The 22,945-nt window shown below is 35.9% G+C and overlaps 1 pseudogene across 1 annotated transcript; it reads left to right on the top strand.

The window, feature by feature from the left end:
- The first annotated feature begins 3,536 nt into the window (after positions 1-3,536).
- On the top strand, positions 3,537-17,941 carry LOC309791801 (ATP synthase F(0) complex subunit B1, mitochondrial-like; annotated as a pseudogene). Its single transcript has 2 exons — positions 3,537-3,637; positions 17,144-17,941. The product of its transcript is annotated as an ATP synthase F(0) complex subunit B1, mitochondrial-like (transcript).
- The last annotated feature ends 5,004 nt before the right edge of the window (positions 17,942-22,945 follow it).

Raw genomic sequence — 22,945 nt, 5'->3', positions numbered from 1 at the left:
GGTTTCTGGATATTCAGATAGATGTTGGGGATAGCACAGTGAATAAAACAGACATGGCCCTGTCCTCATTGATTTTATGACCAAGAAAGGTAGAGAGACAAGAAGCAACTAAGCTAATAAATGAAGTGTTTATTATTGTGACAAGTGCTAAGAGAGAAATGTGAGGATGAAAATAACTGGAGGTTGAAGGACACTTCTTTAGATAGTATCATCAAGAAAGCTTTTTTTTTGAGTTGATGATATTTAAAATCAGAGCTGTTGGATGAGCAGTGGCACACAGTCAGCATTCCAGGTTGAGATAACACCCTGTACAATGGCTCTGTGGGGTAGAGACATTTTAAAAAGATCTGTGTGGCTGGAATGTGGTGCATGAGGGGGAGGAACCAAGCAATAAGGCTGGATGAGTGGCAGGAGTGGATTAGCCAGGGCTTATAGGCCATGCTGAGTTGATTGGATTGTATTCCAAAGCAGTGAGGAAGTGATTGAAATGTTTTACAAAGGAAATAACATGATTTTATTTCCATTTTAAGACAATCACTCTGGTTGATCTGTATAGAATAATAGAAGGGCGAAGAGTAAATTTAGCATGTGTGTGTATCTATTATAGAATGTTGTATCAGTTAACAATTGTTGCCTAATAGGCTACCCCCAAATCTATTTGCTTAAAACAACCACCTCTCAAAGTCTATAGAGAGGTCTGAAGGGAAATTCTGTTGACTTGGATCTGTTTGCTACAAATATGCTGCAGTCCACTGGCCTAATCAAGTCACATGGCCAAGCCGAGGGTCACTGTGTGAAGGTACAAGAACAAGAACGAACACAGGATGGCATGAAAAATTTGGACCATATATTCAATCAATTTAACACAAATTTCTGTAAGTGAAAAGTTACACTATACTAAGTGATAACAATTATATATAAAGCTATATGTGTAATGTAATATTTTAAAGAAAAAAGCTATTTGAAAGATATACAGTTGATCATTGAACAACACAGGGCTCCAACTTTCTTTGAAGTTGAAAATCCATGTAAAACTTTATAAGCCCTTTGTATCCATGTTTTTGAATCCTCAGATTCATCCATCATGGATCCTATAGTACTTTAGAACTTATTTAGTGAAAGAAATCTGCGTGTAAGTGGATCTGTGCAGTTCAAACCTGTGTTGTTCAAGGGTCAACTGTATAGTGTATCGATATGTTAACTGTGATTATCTCTGGGTAGTAGGATGTAAGGTGGTTTGAATACTTTATTTTTCTGTATTTGAAAAATTTTCTGCATTGAGTTTGTAGTAATTTTATAATAAAATGCTATCTCAGAATTCTAGACAAAATCTTTGTTTTATCATAGAGAATGGAGATGAGGGAATAAAGAAGAAAAGAGAGGAATTGAGTTTATTTGTCACAATAATCTCAGAGGTCAACCTGTATACTGATCACATCCTAGCTCCCTAATCTGTCAAATAAAGCTAGCTAAATGTAGGTATTGTTTTATTATGTCAGCTTCTCATTTCTTCTAGGTAGCCCTAGAAGAAACTGATCAACAAATATTTTCCTTGCAGAGCAAAAGAAGTCCCAAACATTCATGTCATCTTCTACCTCTCTCTGGCAGAACCACAGTTCTGTTATTTTCTGATTTAAGTGTAACAAAACAACTGTTGGATGGATGCACCATGGGTAGTATCAACATAGAATTTTCCACTATTTATAAATCAATTTATTGATTGTTTTGTTATTGATTACATTGTTTTGTTCTCAAGTTCCCCTGTGCTTCACCCACTAGTTTCTGGAAATGGCATTTCATGTGAGGGGAGGCTGGTCATTATATAGTGAGAAGAGTATGGTCTCTGGGGTAAGAAAGTCTGTATTTGAACTATTTGACCACATGGCCAACTCATTTTATCTCTGAGGTGTCAGCATGCTTATTCGGAAAAAAAGGGATAAAAGAATAATAATACCATCTACATATGGCTACCCAGAGGAACAAAAGTGATACCATATGTAAAAGTCCTTTTTAAATGGTAATGCTTTCAAAATGCTTAGTCTCTTTTGGTACCATCTATTATTTGAATTAAACATAGACTTTTTCGTTGTCCTCTTTTGAAAGTCAGATAGCTCTGAGAGGAATAAGATCTTATGATAAATGCACCTACATAATAATAATGTCTTACTGTCAGAGAAGAAAAAATAAATGTGCCATAACACATTGAGTTCAAAAGTTGAGGAGAGAAATGGTTGAGTCAAATTTTAAGTGTTTTAAAGTTTGCCTAAGACTGACATCCATTTCCTTGATCAGAAACTTGGGGTGTTGGGGAGATAATGTTCAATAAAAGGGTTTATTATTATCAATGGATTTTAAATTGCTTTCAAGAAAATTGTTCTTGATCAAATTTGTCTTGCCTTATAGTTAAAAAAAAAAGTAAATATAGCAGCTGCATAACACAGGGAGATCAGCTCAGTGCTTTGTGACCACATAGAGGGGTGGGATAGTGAGGGTGGGAGAGAGATGCAAGAGGGAGGAGATATGGAGATATATGTATATGTATAGCTGATTCACTTTGTTATAAAGCAGAAACTAACACACCATTGTAAAGAAATTATACTCCAATGAAGATGTTTAAAAAATGTAAATATCAATGGGTTTAGCAACAAATGATCTTTATAAAATAGATACCATTAAGTATGTTTGAAGGCAGTTAAGTCAAACAAGAATATTCTGTATTTTGACCTTGTTCTAGGCATAAAGGAAACTCCAGGAGCCCTGCTATTCCCATCAGTTCAGATGAATTGATTGATTTCTTTTCAGTTGAAATGAAAGCTTGTTTTAAATATTTTGAAAGTTGTCCAGACAATCATAACTTTCAAGCTATCAGAGAAAGCAGAACTGTGACAAGAAAAATAGTACTGAATTCAGTTGTCCTATCATATGTAACTGCGTGCACTTTTGTTGTCATGGGGCAGAAAGGAGAACAGAAGTAATATTGATGATCAAACATGTGAACTGCTGATCTAAACCCAAATGAAAACTTCTTGGGTGAAGTTGCAGAAAGGTAGATCTTTGGCAAAAATTAACTCTCCATATGGGAAGTTTACTACTGAACACCTCTTGCACTAAATGAATGTAGTGTCAACACACTGTTCCTCGTCACTTGATATCCACTGAGCTCTCTTTTTGGCCTTGTTATTTATGAGTTTTGTGACCTAGGTTCAGTATTAAATTTCTGAAAAACTCATTTTCCTCTTTTGCAAACTTTACTTTATGCCATTACAAAAATACACTTTATTTAGTGTCTATACACCAGGCAAATGACATACATTATATCTTTTCATTCTCAAAACAGTATTACAAGTGAAACTGAGGCAAAATAGAAAATAAACAACTTGACCAAGATCACACAGCTGATAGGTGGAGCAATCTTAATCTAAATCTAATTTTCTACCACTTCACACTGCCCATCAGGACATGGCATAAAACAAACACTCCTCAACCGTTAAATTTCCTCTCTTTGTTCCCTCCTACAAAGTACTATTGTTATTGAGATGGACTCTCAACAAGATTTTCTGCGAAGAAAACCTGTGAGGGTAAGAAAAAAACAAGACTTTCAGGAATCTTTCAATACTTTCAGTGGCCCACTAGGCAGGTTAGTGGATAAAAAAAGCTTTAGTGATAGGAAGAGATGGCAGGAGAGATGGAGGAAGTGAGGGATGAAGAGAAAGGCAATAGAAAGATGTTATAAAAATTATGGGGGTTGAGGGGGATGGTCAGGGATAGAAAAAGGTTTTAGCAGGAGCTTTGAGTTTGAAATTCTAGGGGAAGAAAATAGTGTCTAAGGAGAAAAATCTAAGAAGGTTTTCTATGTGAAGTACTGTGTGAAACTACTACAGTACTCTTTAAGGAAACTTAAAACAAAGATCTGCCTTATTGTCAGAGAGAATCTGCCTTATTGTCAGAGAGAATGGATTTGAGTTGTTGTTTTTCGGTTTTTTTTTTTTTTTTTTTAGTGAGATGTGCAGACACTGGGCCAGGCTATTTATGCAAACTTCCTGCTTCAGGAAACGGTCACTGCATGTTCATAACCATTGTCTGCAATACCCAAAGAAGTAGAATCCAGAAAGAACTGTGGGGTCATGGAAGAGCAGCAAGGAGAAGAGGAGAGTCCAAGTCTTGGACTTAATTGCTAGAGTTAAGTAATATACTCCTTTGTATACTGGAGGTCATAATATCTGTCTCAAAGAGATGTGAGGCTTAGGTGAGCTGATAGTGTGTTATAAACTATAAAAGCTTCATGAAGGACTTCCCTGGTGGTGCAGTGGTTAAGAATCCACCTGTCAATTCAAGGAACATGGGTTTGATCCCTGGTCTGGGAAGATCCGACATGCCGCAGAGCAACTAAGCCCGTTGGCCACAACTACTGAGCCTGGGCTCTAGAGTCTGCGAGCCACAACTACTGAAGCCCATGCACCTAGAGCCTGTGATCCACAACAAGAGAAGCCACCACAATGAGAAGCCTGCACACTGCAGTGAAGAGTAGATCCCACTTGCCACAACTAGAGAAAGCCCATGCTCAGCCATGAAGATCCAATGCAGACAAAAATAAATAAATGAGTTAAAAAAAAAAACTTTATGAATGTAAGTTGTGATTATTATACAACACCTAGATTTGTTAGCTCCCAAGAAATTCTATGATGAGCAAGGACCACCTTACTAAAAGGCACATTTAGATTTTTCTCTTTCTTGGAACTTAGTGGCCTTCTATAAATTAGTAGGTGTTACATGGTTCTGTCCTAGATGAGGTTTGGAGAGTCAGGAATTTTGGGGAATTGTACTTTAAGAGTAGGTTCTGATGATAAGTCAGAAGTGATCATATTTTCTAAATCGAAATTAAAGACATATGATCAGACAACAGGACAGAGTATTTCAAATAGTATATATCTGGAAAAATCTAAGATCATTCATCACCAGAACTATAAACTGGCATTTCTAGCAAAGACGCTCCAACCTCTTCTTCTTCAAGGTCTTTGATGAAGGACAAATTTCCAAGTTTATGAAGAAGTACACTGCAAGTCTTTTAATTTTCTCTTCTGCACCCAGGGGGACACATAATTAGTGATTTCCTAGGTCTAAATAGGAGAACAGAGCCCAGAAATTCTATCAATGCTAGCTTGCTAGGAAAAGACATACTTATGCTAGGGATTATAACAGATTAGCAACTAAATTTGAGTTAATTAAAAATAATCAACTATAATAAGAAGAGAGTTTCCAGAAAATTACCATATTGATCAAGTTGCTGTCTAAACAACTTGGAAAACACAGAACAAATTTTGGAGGCCCAATGCCAAGTATCTGAAGAAGCTCATTATAATTTCCTTTAAAATGTTACAGAATTCAATTAATTTTATTAATAATGATCATAAAAATACATAACAGATAAATAGCTAGAAGGAGTTTAAGCTTGAGAGTCTATATAATAATACAAAACTTAAAACGTAAAATATGACATGACTTTAAGAAGTTAGGATTGAATGTGAAAGTTGAAGATTAAAAAAATGAAAATAACAATGTTTGACAATAAATAAAAATGTATGATATGCTATGAAATACTTGAATGGGGACCTAAACTTTGAAATAGATAATACTGTATTTTGAAAAATAAATGTTTTTAAATCAAGGGCTACAAGGCTTGCCACTAATTTATTTAGAGGGAAAACCTATAAAAAAGAATCTTAGTGTCTTGTATAGTTATAGCTTGGTTGGATTTAGATCTAGTTATGATCTACTTTAAAGATTTTTTAAAAATCTCAAAACATTGTCATTTGAGAAACTCCTAATTTATCAATGTGAGTGTCTTCTTAGCAAACTGAAATGTTTATTACATGAAGCTTTCAGGGTCTTTAGATGAATGAAAGTAGATTTTGTAAAATGGATTACCTGGTCTAGCTCCCAAAATTGTCATAAAACACACTGGATAACACAAATTAACCACAGTTAAAATGTTTCCACTGGTGTGAAAATTAATAATCTATATTTCATTTATCAGATTTACTTGTATACAGCTATTTCCCAAAAGAATTTATGATAGCTGTTTGTTTTCTTGAACACTGTCTGCTCTCTTGCTTCAATTTTGTGACTTCTGTTCTCTGTTCAATAAAAAATATACATGGGAAAGGTTGATTGAGAAAACAACCTTTCTATGAAATGAAGGCAGAATACAGACTTGGAGAATAACCTCTGCCAAAAGTCATAAGCAGACTTTTCCTTCAACCCACCAGCTCTGAACTCACTCATAATCCATAAAGTGAAGATATCCATCACTCAGCTAGGCAATACCTACACCAGTGGGAGGATGGGAGCTTTGAAAATAAACTCCTAACTATGATAGAAGTTAGGTGCCCAAAGGAGAAAAAGACAAACACAAGCCCAGGGCTCCTTAGTAAGTTATTTCAAAAATAAGATGAAGAGTGATATAGAAATTAGAACTCAATATCATGAACAGATAAACAGTTCTCATTCCTTCCAAGTTGTCTAGGTGATTTGCAGAAGACTGGGGAATTACTTGATTCCCCTTTACTTTCAGAAATAGATGAAGTAATTAAAAATCTTCCCCAAGAGAAAGTTCTTGGCCCTGGTGGAGCTACAGGAGATTTCTATAAAACCTTTGGCTTAACCCTCTCTGTACATTTGCTTGACAAGCTCAATCACTTGGGGGACTCAGGTGGATTCATCCCTGCCAGCCCTTACATCCAGATTATCTTAATTGCTAAAAAAGGATAAAGATACAGAAAACTGTACCACATCTAGGTTGAAACCCCTGATTAAAGTGGATATCAACTCTTGGAAAGGATCCTGAGAGTTTTCATCATTATTTGAAATCTGGGGCACAGTAATTAGGCAGTTGCTTGGGGATGGGTCATTCTTTGCATAAAATGATTATTTTTTTTACCTGGATAACAATTTCTGTCAGAATGACAGGGCACTAGCAACCCCATTTATCATTTTTCTACTAATGGACAGTTTTTAATTTGGGGCAGAGCAGTGAGTATCAGGGATGTACTATAAGCTCAGCAATCCAAGGTCTTCCATTATTTAATAATATGTCTTTTGCTCGTGCTCTGAATGAGTAGGATAATCTCCATTTTGCTATTTCTCAATGTCCTCAGAGCTGAAGTGGGGAGGCTGGTGTTACATTATAATATTAGTCTGTTGCTACACACACACATACACACACGCACACACACACACTCACACATGGAAGTGTGGAAGGGATAAATTAAAAAACATCTTTCAGTATGATTCCAGCTATATGACATTCTGGAAAAGGCAAAACTTTGGAGATAGTAAAAATATCAGTGGTTGCCAGGGGTGGGGGTGAGGGGCAGATGAATAATCAGAGCACAGAGGGTTTTTAGAACAGTGAAACTGTACTGTATGATACTATGATGGTGGATTCATGTCACTGTATATATATGTCTAAACCCATAAAATGTACTACATCAAGAGTAAACCCTAGGGCCTCCCTGGTGGCGCAGTGGTTGAGAGTCCGCCTGCCGATGCAGGGGATACGGGTTCGTGCCCCGGTCTGGGAGGATCCCATATGCCGCGGAGCAGCTGGGCCCGTGAGCCATGGCCGCTGGGCCTGCGCATCCAGAGCCTGTGCTCCGCAACGGGAGAGGCCACAACAGTGAGAGGCCCGCATACCGCAAAAAAAAAAAAAAAAGAAGAAAAAAAAAGAGTAAACCCTAATATAAACTATGGACTCTGGGTAATAAAGATGTGTTGATGTAGGTTTATCAGTTGTAAACCTACATCTGGTGGGGGATATTGATAATGGGGGAAGCCATGCATGGATTGGGGCAGAGGGTGTAGGGGCAATCTCTATACTTTCTGCTCAATACTGCTGTGAACCTTAAACTGTTCTAAAAATTAAAGTATATTAAAAAATACCTTGCAGGAAAAAATTATTTTGGTTCTTAAAAGTACAAGTAAGTGGTGGTCGAACAAATAAATTATTTAATAAAGGAGGGTAGGTTTTCAGCCTTCAAAATTCCTGCCTCTAATGTGGTATTCAGAGCACTGCTTTTTATATCCACACCAGAACAGCCAATACCTGGTAGAATTGTCTCTATATCTGAGATTTTATTTTATTTATTTAGGTTGTGCCAGGTCTTAGTTGTGGCATGCAGACTTTTTAGTTGTGGCATGCAGACTCTTTGTTGCAGCATGTGGGCTCTTAGTTGTGGCATGCATGTGGGATCTAGTTCCCCAGCCAGGGATCGAACCTGGGCCCCCTGCATTGGGAGTGCTGTGTCTTACCCACCGGACCACCAGGGAAGTCCCCTGAGGTTTTAAAGTTCGTGCCCAATCTAGGACTTTTAGCAAGGGGGTAGGGAAGGGCTACTGCTAGGTAGTTCTGTGTACCAAGTGGTCAAATGTTCTCAACTGTGTTTTCAAAAGTTGTGGTGTTTTGTTTTAAAACTGGAGTTAAAGAATGGTATAGAAATGTGAGTGGGAGGGAAAAGAATAATCTAACAACAATAAGAAAAGACAGTTGCCACCAGCAAAATTATTAAAAATTAATGATTTTTCTCAATTGTGAAATGCCTATGACTGCCATACCACCTGGGGTTAAGACTTGACATATTTCAGTACCTAAAATGTATCTCATCTTGTAAGTGTTTGGGGGGGGGATTCTCCAAGGTAAAGCACAAAATGCAAGGGGAGGAAGTCTCACTTAAAGAAGCTTTCGTTAGGAATTTGGACAGTGAGGCATGTGATGCTCTTTACGAAACTGTCCTTTAGATTTACACCAAATGAGGTGTCAAGTAGGTAAGTGTGAAGATAATCTCAATCTTCTATGTGGTTACCAAACTTTCCACGTCTTAGCTTGTGAAGGAATTATCATAGGACACTGCTCTGAATTCCAAAAGTGGAGGGCTTTGTCTGAAGCTCTGTGGATTAATAAATTTGGTTCCAGAAACAGTATGAAACTTCTCTAGTTTGAGGACATAGGAGGCTAAAATGATTAATAAAATAAATATATTTTTAAAAGTTGATTTGGTATCACAGACTGTCCAAATTCCCTTTTTGCTATAATCTTCAGATTATAATTATTTGTGTAAAACCAGCTAGATATAAGATATAATTGGGCACAAAATAGACAAGGACCCCAATCTCAAGTGTGTATGGTGCTCAGAAGTTGAGGCTTCCAACTAGAGGAAAGGCTCTAAGGTGAGAGTTGGGATGGTAAGATTAAAATCAGAGTATTAATCCAGAGAGCCAGTAAGGGAGTGAGAGCCAATATAAACACTCAAAATGAAAGTGGGGTTTGGAAAATTCACAGTAAATGGAGAGAGGGTTTGAGGGAACCAAGAAAAGAGGAGTAGTATAACTAGGATGGAATGTGATATGAACCCAGATGAATTTTGGGGGTTCAGGACTTAACTGAAATGCTGGGCTCATTTAAGCATTCAAAGCAGGGTGAAAAGTAGACTTTTCATATAATAATAAGCAAGTACTATGAGGATAGTCAAGGTTGGGAAGAGGCCTGTCTTTTTATTCCTCTTATATGTTCCCTGTTTTCCCTTCTGATCATGTGGTATGTAGTTTATTCCACAGATTACCCTGTGAATGTTTGGGAGCCATGGGATCTTGACCATTTATATAAAATCAAATATGAACTGCCTTGTCCTCATGCCTTTTATATTCAGTCTCTTTCTATTGGACTCCAGTTTGTATATTGCTTCCAGGAGCTCTCTGTCACAGTGCCGCTTGGCTCATGAATTTACAGTGACTTCCTATTTCTTCAAATCCATTACGCAGATATCAGGATCTCCATTAACCCCAATGTATCTTTCCCAACTCACATCTCACTCTTCCTACAGGGTCTTCTATTCTAACAAGGGAAGTAATTTTCTCTCCTCCAGTCCTTACCTATTCTCTTATAATTCTTTCTATTTTCTATCCTTCAACCAAAGTCTCCACTTCTTTCAAAGCTCATATTAAGGTTCCCTGGGTATAAGAAGCATTTGCTTATTAAGTTTACCTTACTTAAACTTTGGTATTTTATTTTATCATAATATATACTCTCTTAAACTTGCATGTAACCTTAGAATTATTTCCAAGTTGACTCATATATGTGTAGGTTTCTGCCCTAATTACATGGTAAATTCCTGGGCAACATACTTTACTTCTTTTATATTCTCTTTGAACCTCAAAATGGAAGCTTGAATACATAGGAGACACTCAAGTAATGCTTAAAAAACAGATGATGACACCCCCCTACTGTGACTCCCTATTATAGAGTAATAAGAATTGGTTTTGTAATGGAGCAAATGTTTATTTTTTGTGGTTTTTAATTAATAGTGTATATAAAATTCCATAATTTATATTACTCAGAGTTACAGTGTACTGTGTCTTAATATGGGAATTTTAGGGTAAATTATTTTACATTTATAAACATTTCTACCTATTCCATTTATTTGGGGTGAGAAAGAGTTAGGTTGCTGCTTTGGTTGGTAGTGGAGTACCAGAGAGATTCAAATAAAATTGGACTGCTTATTAGCACAGGTACATTTTAGGTTCAATCAGCAGAGCACAGTTTTCCAAAGCTAGGTCCATGGGTGGAAGGAGCAGATGTTAATCTATAGAATCCTACTACAGGCATATAAGTAGCTATATAGGTATTATTATAAGTATAAGTACACAGATAGTTATATAGTTAGCAGTTAGTTTATATTAAGTATAATATAACTATATTATAGTTAATATAAACTCCTGTAGGTGGTAATGAGTAGAACCTCTATTTCATAAACAGCTGTCTTATTTGTTGTCAAATCTTTGGTTAGGCAAAATGTTGTTGTGTGGTCTTTTATCAATGTCACTGGGATTCTAATAACTTTTTAAGGATGACTTGTTCTATGCCCCAGATCTTATTTCCTTGTGTTTCAACCCAACAATGAGTATTCTATTAATGACTGTTCTGCATACTGAATGGAGAGCGTTTTGTTTAAAAAGACCTATTTTTCTTTCAAACCAGTGAGGATATCATGTGCCAGATGGTTAATTCCCATGAGATAATGAGTGTACCCACACACTTCATGACTTGAAATATCCTGCGGACATGTCCTTTGGTGAAAGGATTGCTAGATTTTAATTTACATCTGTATAAAGTACATATTTGCTTTCTTTCTGCTGATACCTGGAAATATAAATTTTTATTCATAATGCGTGAAATAGATGCCATTTTAGTTATAGTCCTCTGATGTTTGTGACTTAAATAATTTACAGAAATATAAATTCTGGTCACACTTTAAGATTACATTTTAATTATCAATTGCATTTAAATTAGAGAGTGAGAACACAGTTTTCTGATGTATGTGTGAAGGGTAATAGCTGGCAATATTCAAATGAATAATTCTTGTGTCCCCGTGTCAATAAGATTTATATTTTTAACTGATGGAAGTTCTTTATCACATCCAATTAATGGGCTAAATAATTTATAGCTATTTAAGATGAAGGCGATTCTTGTAAAGCAGTAATGCTAAAATGTCCAAAGATTGGCAAAGGTAGAAAATAACATTTGAATCTGCTTTGAGAAAAGCCTAAAATAAAATCCATCAGTACATTAGATATTTTCAAGTAGTTGGGTAAGTATAGTTGATCCATATAGCTGAGTTTATATAATAGTTTATGCTGTAGTGATTCCAGGATATAAAGGATGAACATAAAAAACAAATTCATAATAAAATATTTATACTAACAAACAATACATTTATAGGTTTTTAAACATAAAGAATAAAATATTTTTATAGTACTCTACAAATGACTGTAATTTGTATATGCAACAAAATTATATGGGTTATTAGCAGCCTACAGTCCATGGTGCTGGCCACAACCTCTAGCTAAGCAAAATACTCAGAAGTTTCAGGGCTTCAAGGTAAGACAGATAGCTCATCTCTAGGTGCTAGAATCACTTCAGGATTTTTATATCCTGTCTCAATTTACAATAACTTGGACTGGCATAACTCCTTCTTTTGTTAGGTGAGAATGAGGGAGGCATCATTTTCTCCTTGGGCAATACACCTAAATTTACTCAGGGGATTGACCAAGCAATCAAGCCATAGGGCTGCTGGTAAGAGGATTTCAGGCAACCAAACAACTGATAGGGTTCAATGAAAACAATAGCTGAACAAACAAACAGATGAAACAAAATCTTGGGTATTCCTTGGGTAAGTAGTTGGGATGTGAAGTTCCCTCATTATTTTACATGTTTAGAACAGGACAAACTCAAAATGTTGAAAACTAACTTTGTATCCTGTGTCTTACATACCAGAATGTAAATACTAGGAAAGAGAGAATTTGGGGACAAATTTATGGTGGGAAACTAAATACAATGTAATAGGACTTTTTTTTTTTCTGAGAAAAGTAGTTTAATAAAGTAATTAAGTAGTCCTCCTAGCATTTCAACATAGACACACTGAGGCAGGATCAAGATGGTAGAGAAGGAAGACTGTGAGCTCAGCTCCTCCTAGTTTTGACACATCAAAACTACAAGTAAGTATATAAAAAGTCTCTCTGAGAATGATCTAAAGACTAGCAGAACAACTGTTCTACAATTAAGGATATAAAGAAAAGAAAAACACAATGAGACAGGTACGAGGGGAAGAGAAGGAATTTAGTCAAGACCCATACCCCCAGTAGGCAACATAAAGTGAAAGGAGATATCTGAAACTTGGAGATCCTCCCTAAGGAGTGAGAGGTTAGAGTTCACTATGGGCACCCTAGTCCTGAGATCAGTACATGAAAGACAACTCCCCCCTAACTGGTTTTGAAAACCAGCAGGGCTTAGGACCAGAGAGCCTTTAAGAATCTACTCTTAAAGGGCACACACACAAATTTACTTGCTCTGAGTCCCAGCACACAGGCATCAGATTGAAAAGTGCTTGACACTCTAACCAGCCTTCCATGACTATTCCAGCATGCACCCCAGCCCACACTAGGCTCTGGCTCCAACACCACTGCCAAAGTAGTGGCTCCCAGCACACTCTGGGAAAAGCCCCAGCTGGTGCTGGGCTCTGGCTCTAGTCACCTTCCACCAAGGCAGCAGCCCTGGGTGCACCCCAGGAGAAGCCCCAGCCTGTGCCAGGCTTTGGCTTTAAGGCCTCTAGCTCCAGATCCCTTCCCCAGACACACCAAGGTGGTGGCCTTGGCATGCACCAGAAAAGGCCCCAGCTGGGGCCTGCTTTAGCTCCAGCACTCTTTCTAAAGCCACCAGACACACTCAGTCTACATAGCATTGCTCCTACACAAGGACACATCTTCAAGACTGGGACAGGTAACTGTTTTGTCTAATTTATAGAAAGAAACACAAAAAGTCAAACAAAATGAGAAAACAAGAATATGTTACAAGTGAAAGAGCAAGATAAATCCCCTGGGAGGGGCGGCAGGGGGGACTAATGATATGGAGATAAGTAATTTACCTGATAAAGAGTTCAAAGGAACTGCCACACGAATGTTCACTGACTTGGAAGAAGAATTGGGGAACAGTGAGAATTTCAACAGAAAATTAGAAAATGTTTAAAAAAGTACTTATCAAAGTTGAAAAATACCATAAGTAAAATGAAGAATAGGTTAGAGGTAATCAAAAGCAGATTAAATGATAGAGAAAAATGCATAAGCAATCTGGAAGAGAGTATAGTAGAAATCACCCAATCAGAACAGTACAAAGAAAATTTGAAAAAATGAGGATAGTTTAAGGGACTTTAGGGACAACATCAAGAATATTAACATTCACATTACAGTAGTTCCAGAAAGAGAAGAGAGAGAGAAAGGGGCAGAAAATATATGAGATAACTTAATGGTGAACAATTTCCCTAACCTGCACTAGGAAACAGACATCCAGGTCCAGGAAGCACAGAGAGCCCCAAACAAGATGAACCCAAAGACAACCACACCAAGACATATCATAATTTAAATGGCAAAATTTAAAGTTAAAGAGAGAATCTTAAAGACAGCAAGAGAAAAACAAAGAGTCACATACAAAGGAACTCCTTAAGGCAATCAGCTGGTTTTTCAGCAGAAACTTTGCTGGCCAAAAGGGAATGGCATTATATAGTTAAAATACTGAAAAGAAAAATACCTACAACACAGGATATCATTCAGGCAAGGTTATCGTTCAGAATTGAAGAGAGATAAGAGTTTCCCAGACAAGAAAAACTAAGAGTTCATCACTACTAAACTGGCCTTACAAGAAATGTTAAAGGATCTTCTTTAAGTGGAAAACAATAGGCCATAATAAGAAATATGTTTATATGCAAAGGAAAAATATCTTGCCGGTAAAAGCAAATATATAGCAAAGGTAGTAGATCAACCACTTAAAAAGTTAGTAGGAAGATTAAAAGACACAAGTCATAAAATCACTATAACTGCAGTAAGTAGTTAAGGGATATACAAGAAGACATAAATTATGATATAAAAACATAAAAGTTGGATGGGGGAGTAAAAAATGTAGAGCATTTAGAATGCATTTGAATTTAAACAACTATTGGCTTAAATATATATGTATATTTACATATGTATATATACATTTTAAAAAATCTACATATAGATATAAACATACCTCATGGTAACAAAAACCCCAAAACCTACAATACATACACACACAAAAAGAGAAAGGAGCCCAAACATGACATTAAAGAAAATCATCAAATCACAAGGGAAGAGACTAAAAAAAGAAGAAAAGAACAGAGAAAAACTGCAAAAACAATCAGAAAACAAGTAACAAAAGGTCAATAAATACACACTTTTCAATAATCACTTTAAATGTAAATGGACTAAATGCCCCAATCAAATGACACAGGATAGCTGAATGGATAAAAAAGAAGACCCATCTATATGCTGCCTACGAGAGACTCACTTAAGAGCTAAACACACACATGGACTGAAAGTGAGGGGATATAAAAAGATATTCTATGTAAATGGAAATGAAAAAAAAGCTAGCTGGGATAGAAATACTCCTATCAGACAAAGTAGACTTTAAAACAAAGGCTATAACAAAAGACAAAAGGGCATTACATCATGATAAAAAGGTCAATCCATAAAGAGGATATAGCATTTGTAAACATATATGGACATAATACAGGAGCATCTAAATACATAAAGCAAATATTAACAGACACAAAGGGCAAAATCGACAGTATGTAATAATAGCAGGAGACTCTAATACTCCACTTACAAAAATGGAGAAATCATCCAGACAGAAACTCAGTAAGGAAACATTGGCCTTAAGTGACACATTAGACCAGATGGACATAATAGACATCTACAGAACATTCCATCCAAAACAGCAGAACATACATTCTATTCAAGTGCACATGGAAGATACTCCAGGACAGATCACATGCTAGGCCACAAAACAAGTCTCAATAAATTTAAGGAGATTAAAATCATATCAAGCATCTTTTCCAACAACAATGTTATGAAAGTAGAAATCAATATCAGGAAGAAAACTGGAAAAACCTCAAACACTTGAAGATTAAACAGCATGCTACTAAAAAACAAATGGGTCAATGAAGAAATTAAAGAGAAAATCAAAAATACCTTGAGATGAATGAAAATAGAAACACAACTTTCCAAAATCTATGGGATGCAGTAAAAGCAGTTTTAATAAGGAAGTTTGTAGTTATTCAAGCCTACCTCAAGAAACAAGAAAAAAATCTCAAATAAACAACTTAAATTTACACTTAAAGAAATTAGAAAACAAACAAACAAACAAAAAACAAAGCCCAAAGTTAGTAGAAGAAAGGAAATAATAAAGATCAGAGTGGAAATAAATAAAATAGAAACCAAAAACAATAGAAAAGACCAATGAAACTAACAGCTGATTCTTTGAAAAGATAAACAAAATTGATAAACCTTTAGCCAGACTCATATCAAGAAAAAAAAGAGAGAATGCAAAGAAAATTAGAAATGAAAGAGGAGTTACAACTGATGTCACAGAAATACAGTCATAAGAAAATTCTACAAACAGTTATATGCCATTGAATTGGACAACCTAGAAGAAATGGATAAATTTCTAGAAACATACAATCTTCCATAACTGAATCAGGAAAAAATAGAAAATCTAGTATTGAAATTGAATCCATAATCAAAAAATTCCCAATAAAACAAAGTTCAGAACCAGATGGCTTCACAGGAGATCTATCAAACATTTAAAGAGAAGAGTTAACACATATTTTTCTCAACCTAATTCTAAAAAAATTGAAGAGGAGGGAACACTTCCAACTCATTCTTTTTTTTTAAACATATAATTTTTAAAATAATGTATATTTTAAAATTTTCTTTTATTTATTTATTTATTGGCTGCATTGGGTCTTTGTTGCTGCACAGGGGCTTTCTCTAGTTGTGGCAAGTGGGGGTTACTCTTTGTTGCAGTGTGAGGACTTCTCATCATGTGGCTTCTCTTATTGTGGAGCAAGGGTGCTAGGAGTGCTGTCTTCAGTAGTTGTGGCACATGGGCTCAGTAGTTATGCTTCATGGGCTCTAGAGTGCAGGCTCAGTAGTTGTGGCACACAGGCTTAGTTGCTCCACAGCATGTGGGATCTTCCAGGACCAGGGCTCGAACCCATGTCCCCTGCACTGGCAGATAGATTCTTAACCACTGCACCACCAGGGAAGTCCCAAATTCATTCTACAAATCCAGCATTACCTTGATAATAAAACCAAAGACCCTACCAAAAAAAAAAAAAAAAAAAAAGAAAGAAATCACAGGCCAGTATCCCCAATGAACACAGATACAAACATTTTCAACAAAATATTAGCAAACCAAATTCAACAATACCTTAAAAGATTCATACATCATCAAGTGGGATTTATTTCAGAGATGCAAGGATGGTGCAATATCCACAAATCAATCAATGCAATACACCATATTAACAAAACAAAGGATAAAAAATCACATGATCATCTAAATAAATGCAGAAAAAGAATTTGATAAAATTCAACATCCATTCATGATAAAAAATAACTCTCAACAAAAATTGTGTAGAGGGAACATACATCAATATAATAAAGTCCATTTATGACAACCCTACAGCTAACATCATACTCAATTGTGAAAACGTTATGGAGTTTCCTCAAAAATTAATAATAGAACTGTTACTGGGGCGCCAAGGCTGCTGTGTAGATGCTACTGGGTGGTACTTTCTGCTGCCACTGCAGCAGCCCCCTCTCTGAAGAGCACAACCCTCCTCATTCCAGGGTTATTACAGGCAACAAAGGTCTTTCATACACGGCTGCCAAGTCTTGCCCCTGTACCACCTCTTCCTGAATATGGAGGAAAATTTCATTTTGGGCTGATCCCTGAGGAGTTCTTCCAGTTCCTTTATCCTGAAACTGGTGTAACAGTACCCTATATACTCAGAACTGAGCTTATCTTATATTTACTCTCCAAAGAAATATACGTGATAATTCCAGAGACTTTCTCCACCATATCAACAATAAGATTGCTTGTCTATGTAGTTAAAAAATATGGTGCCTCTATTGGGGAATTTGCTGATAAACTCAATGAGCAAAAATTGCCCAACTGGAAGAGGCAAAACAGTCTTCCATCAAACAAATCCAGGATGCGATTCATCTGAAGAAGTCACAGCAGGCACTGATTCAAAAGCTCCATTACCTTTTTGATGTCCAGAGGAATAACATTGCTATGGCCTTGGAGGTTACTTAACGGGAACGGTTGCATACAGTATAAAAGGAGATAAAGAATTGCCTGGACTATCATATCTCTGTGCAGAATATGATGCGTCAAAAGGAACAAGAGCACATGATAGACTGGATGGAGAAGCATGTGGTGCAGAGCATCTCTGCACAGGAGGAGGAGACAATTGACAAGTGCATTGCACATCTAAAGCTGCTCACAAAGAAGGCTAAAGCACAGCCAGTTCTGTAAATGCATCTATCTCAACTGAGAGAGATAGAAATAGTTGACTGACTAAATGGAAACTAGCCTATGTGACAGAATCTTTGTATATCACTGTCTACTGAAGTTAGAGCTGACTTTTCCTAAAAATGAAATTTTGAGTTTCATATAATGCAAGAAATAAAACAAGTCTATTGGCCAGTAAGATGTTTCTCTCATCCTTCTTACTCTGCATTGAATTGCTCCATGATCATTTCTGAATAAGCAGTTTGCTTTGAATAAAATGTGGTACCAGACTAAAGATTATCAAGTTATAGTTTAAATTTTTAATTAATTCAACCATCTTGAAATAAAGTGACAGTTGAAACAAACAAACAAAGAAATAGAACTGCCATACAATCCAGGAATTCCACTCCTGGGTATTTATCTGAAAAATGAAAACACTAATTTGAAATGATAATACACTCCTATGTTCATTTCAGCAATATTTATTCAATACAATAGCCATAATATGGATGCAACCTAAGTGTCCATTGACAGATGAATAAATAAAGAAGATGGGGTTATTATTAGCCATAAAAAAGAATGAAATTTTACCATTTTGACAACACGGATGGGCCTAAAGGGCCTTATTTATGTGAAATAAGTCACAGAGAGAAAGACAAATACTGTATGTTTTCATTTATATGTGGAGCTTGAAAAACAAAACAAACAAATATAATAAAACAGAAATAGATTCACAGACACAGAGAACAATCTAGTAGTTGCCAGAGGGTAATGTGTGAGGGGATGTGTGAAATAGGTGAAGGGTCTAAGAGTTTCAACCTATCAGTTATAAAATAAATAAGTCAGAATGATATAGTGTAAAGTACACAGTAATAGGGTAATAACTTTGTATTTTGTATAATCTATAAAAGTATGGAATCACAGTTTTGTACACCCAAAACTAATATAACATTGGCAGTTAACTCTACTTCAATACAAAAAAAAAAAAAAAAGAAAGAAATCAATTCAATAACTCACTTAAAAAGCAGGCAAAAAATACATAGACACATTAAGGGTGTACTAAGGGTATTTAATAAGATAAAGTAAAATCAAATAGCATTTAAACAAAAGTATAAGAAAAGTCTTCATGTTAAAAAACTTTAAAGTTATTAAACGTCATTCAGAGCAAAATGAATGAAGCTAGGTTTTTTGGTATCCATTTAATGTTGGACTTTAGAAAAGATTTGTTAATAACTGGCTGAGGAGATAAAACTAGAAGCCATGTGGGTTTTTTATTCACAGATATTTATCATATCATGTAAGAATCAATTCAGATATCTGCAAAGAGAATACATTATGATGTGAAAGGTTTTCTCATATTTTTACTTTGTATTTAAATCCAAAATCAGATAATGGATACATCACATCAAATAATTCATTTCTCGCTAGAGTCTGGATATTTTGCTTTGATATTTTCAACTAGCTTATTCTTCCTGTATTAAATTTTACTTTTTCTTCATTTTTTTTCACATCCGTACATTTCTCTCTTTTTTAAATTGAAGTATAACTGATTTACAATGTTGTGCCTATCTCTGCTGTACAGCAAAGTGACTCAGTTTTACACACATAGACATTTTAAAAAAATATTCTTTTCCATTATGGTTTATCCTAGGAGATTGGAAATAGTTCTCTGTCCTATATAGTAGGACCTTGCTGTTTATCCATTCTAAATGTAATAGTTTGCATCTACCAACCCCAAATTCCCAGTCCATCCTTGTCCCTCCTCCACATTGTACATTTCTTTGCTTCATTCAGTTCAATTTACTCTGCTAATGTTTAGAAAGAATATTATAACTCAACTTTAGTGTAATAGTTTATAACCTCCTGATTTTGTGATCTTTTTAAGGACTGTTATATTGACAAGTAAATTATACTTACTTCAGCCAATTGTATGTACTTATGTACTTCAAATTTAACTTTATCACTAGTTGTCAAATTCTCCCCTGTGACCTTTTTAAGGTTCCAATGTATCTGGCAATATGTTTTTTTATTGACATTTCAATTTTGTTTTGCAGCATGCTAAAGCTACAAGAAAACAAATGACTGAAAGTTAAAACTGGGTCAATCCAGGCTAAAGTTAAGTTTCAGGAGTGTTTGGGAAGACCTTATTTTTGTTGAATGGGTTGACTGCTGGAGCCTCTAGGATCCAGAAACATTCAATCAAGATCTGGATGTTGAACTTTATTTGGTAGGATGTAAGAACAGGGATAGGAGATCCTCACAAAACAAGTCCAGAATTTAGACTTTCTTTTCACTAACTCTATGTTTTCATTTATTGTTTTGTGGTCAGTGAAGGAAACCCCAAATCATTTAAACATTTTGCTTTTTAGTATATAATATTTTACTTTAGTGAGTTAATTACAATTTTGCTTAATTGTCTTGTTTCTTATTTCATGACCAATTCATCCCAGATGCTATAAGTTGCTCTTCACAACTTTGTTTACCTTGATTTCTCCTATTTTCTCCTGTACCTAGTGCCAGGCATGATGCCTACTAGATACTCTAACTTTTTTTTTAACATCTTTATTGGAGTATAATTGCTTTACAATGGTGTGTTAGTTTCTGCTTTATAACAGAGTGAATCAGTTATACATATACACATGTTCCCCTATCTCTTCCCTTTTGCATCTCCCTCCCTCCCACCCTCACTATCCCACCCATCTAGGTGGTCACAAAGCACCAAGCTGATATCCCTGTGCTATGCGGCTGCTTCCCACTAGCTGCCTATTCTACGTTTGGTAGTGTATATATGTCCATGACACTCTCTCACTTTGTCACAGCCTACCCTTCCCCCTCCCCACATTCTCAAGTCCATTCTCTAGTAGGTCTGTGCCTCCATTCCCGTCTTACCCATAGGTTCTTCATGACCTTTTTTTTTTCTTAGATTCCATATATATGTATTAGTATATGGTATTTGTTTTTCTCTTTCTGACTTACTTCACTCTGTATGACAGACTCTAGGTCCATCCACCTCACTACAAATAACTCAATTTCATTTCTTTTTATGGCTAAGTAATATTCCATTGTATATATGTGCCATATCTTCTTTATCCATTCATCCGATGATGGACACTTAGGTTGCTTCCATCTCCTGGTTATTGTGAATAGAGCTGCAATGAACATTTTGGTACATGACTCTTTTTGAATTATGGTTTTCTCAGGGTATATGCCCAGTAGTGGTATTGCTGGGTCGTATGGTACTTCTATTTGTAGTTTTTTAAGGAACCTCCATACTGTTCTCCATAGTGGCTCTATCAGTTTACATTTCCACCAGCAGTACAGGAGTGTTCCCTTTTCTCACACCCTCTCCAGCATTTATTGTTCCTAGAGTTTTTGATGATGGCCATTCTGACCGGTGTGAGATGATATCTCATTGTACTTTTGATTTGCATTTCTCTAATGATTAATGATGTTGAGCATTCTTTCATGTGTTTGTTGGCAATCTGTATATCTTCTTTGGAGAAATGTCTATTTAAGTCTTCTGCCCATTTTTGGATTGGGTTGTTGTTTTTCTGTTATTGAGCTGCATGAGCCACTTGTAAATTTTGGAGATTAATCCTTTGTCAGTTGCTTCATTTGCAAATATATTCTCCCATTCTGAGGGTTGTCTTTTGGTCTTGTTTATGGTTTCCTTTGCTGTGCAAAAGCTTTTAAGTTTCATTAGGTCCCATTTGTTTCTATTTGTTTTTATCTCCATTCCTCTAGGAGGTGGGTCAAAAAGAATCTTGCTGTGCTATATGTCAAAGAATATTCTGCCTATGTTTTCCTGTAAGAGTTTTACAGTGTCTGGCCTTACGTTTAGGTCTTTAATCCATTTTGAGTTTATTTTTGTGCATGGTGTTAAGGAGTGTTCTAATTTCATTCTTTTACATGTAGCTGTCCAGTTTTCCCAGCACCACTTATTGAAGAGGCTGTCTTTTCTCCACTGTATACTCTTGCCACCTTTATCAAAGATAAGGTGACCATATGTCCGTGGGTTTATCTCTGGGCTTTCTATCCTGTTCCATTGATCTATCTCTCTGTTTTTGTGCCAGTACCATACTGTCTTGTTTACTGTAGCTTTGTAGTATAGTCTAAACTTAGGGAGCCTGATTCCTCTAGCTCTGTTTTTCTCTCTCAAGATTGCTTTGGCTATACGGTATCTTTCGTGTTTCCATACAAATTGTGAAATTTTTTGTTCTACTTCTATGAAAAATGCCAGGGGTTGTTTGATAGGGATTGCACTGAATCTGTAGATTGCTTTGGGCAGTGGAGTCATTTTCACAATGTTGATTCTTCCAATCCAAGAACATGGTATATCTCTCCATCTATTTGTATCATCTTTAATTTCTTTCATCAATGCCTTATAATTTTCTGCATACATGTCTTTTGTCTCCTTAGGTAGGTTTATTCCTAGATATTTTATTCTTTTTGTTGCAGTGGTAAATAGGAGTGTTTTCTTAATTTCACTTTCAAATTTTTCATCATTAGTGTATAGGACTGCAAGAGATTTCTGTGCATTAATTTTGTATCCTGCTACTTTACCAAATTGATTGATTAGCTCTAGTAGTTTTCTGGTAGCATCTTTAGGATTCTCTGTGTATAGTATCATGTCATCTGCAAACAGTGACATCTTTACTTCTTCTTTTCTGATTTGGATTCCTTTTATTTCTTTTTCTTCTCTGATTGGTATAGCTAAAACTTCTGAAACTATGTTGAATAAGAGTGGTGAGAGTGGGTAACCTTGTCTTGTTCCTGATCTTAGTAGAAATGGTTTCAGTATTTCACCATTGAGGACGATGTTGGCTGTGGGTTTGTCATATATGGCCTTTATTCTGTTGAGGAAAATTCCCTCTATGCCTACTTTCTGCAAGGTTTTTATCAAAAATGGGTGTTGAATTTTGTTGAAAGCTTTCTCTGTATCTATTGAGATGATCATTTGGTTTTTCTCCTTCAATTTGTTAATATGGTGTATCACGTTGATTGATTTGCATATATTGAAGCATCCTT

This window comes from Mesoplodon mirus, assembly GCF_964341445.2.
Source record: "Mesoplodon mirus genome assembly, chromosome: 16".
Lineage (NCBI taxonomy): Eukaryota > Metazoa > Chordata > Mammalia > Artiodactyla > Ziphiidae > Mesoplodon > Mesoplodon mirus.
The sequence above is the reverse complement of the archived record's forward strand: the minus strand, read 5'-3'. Positions and strand labels throughout refer to the sequence as shown.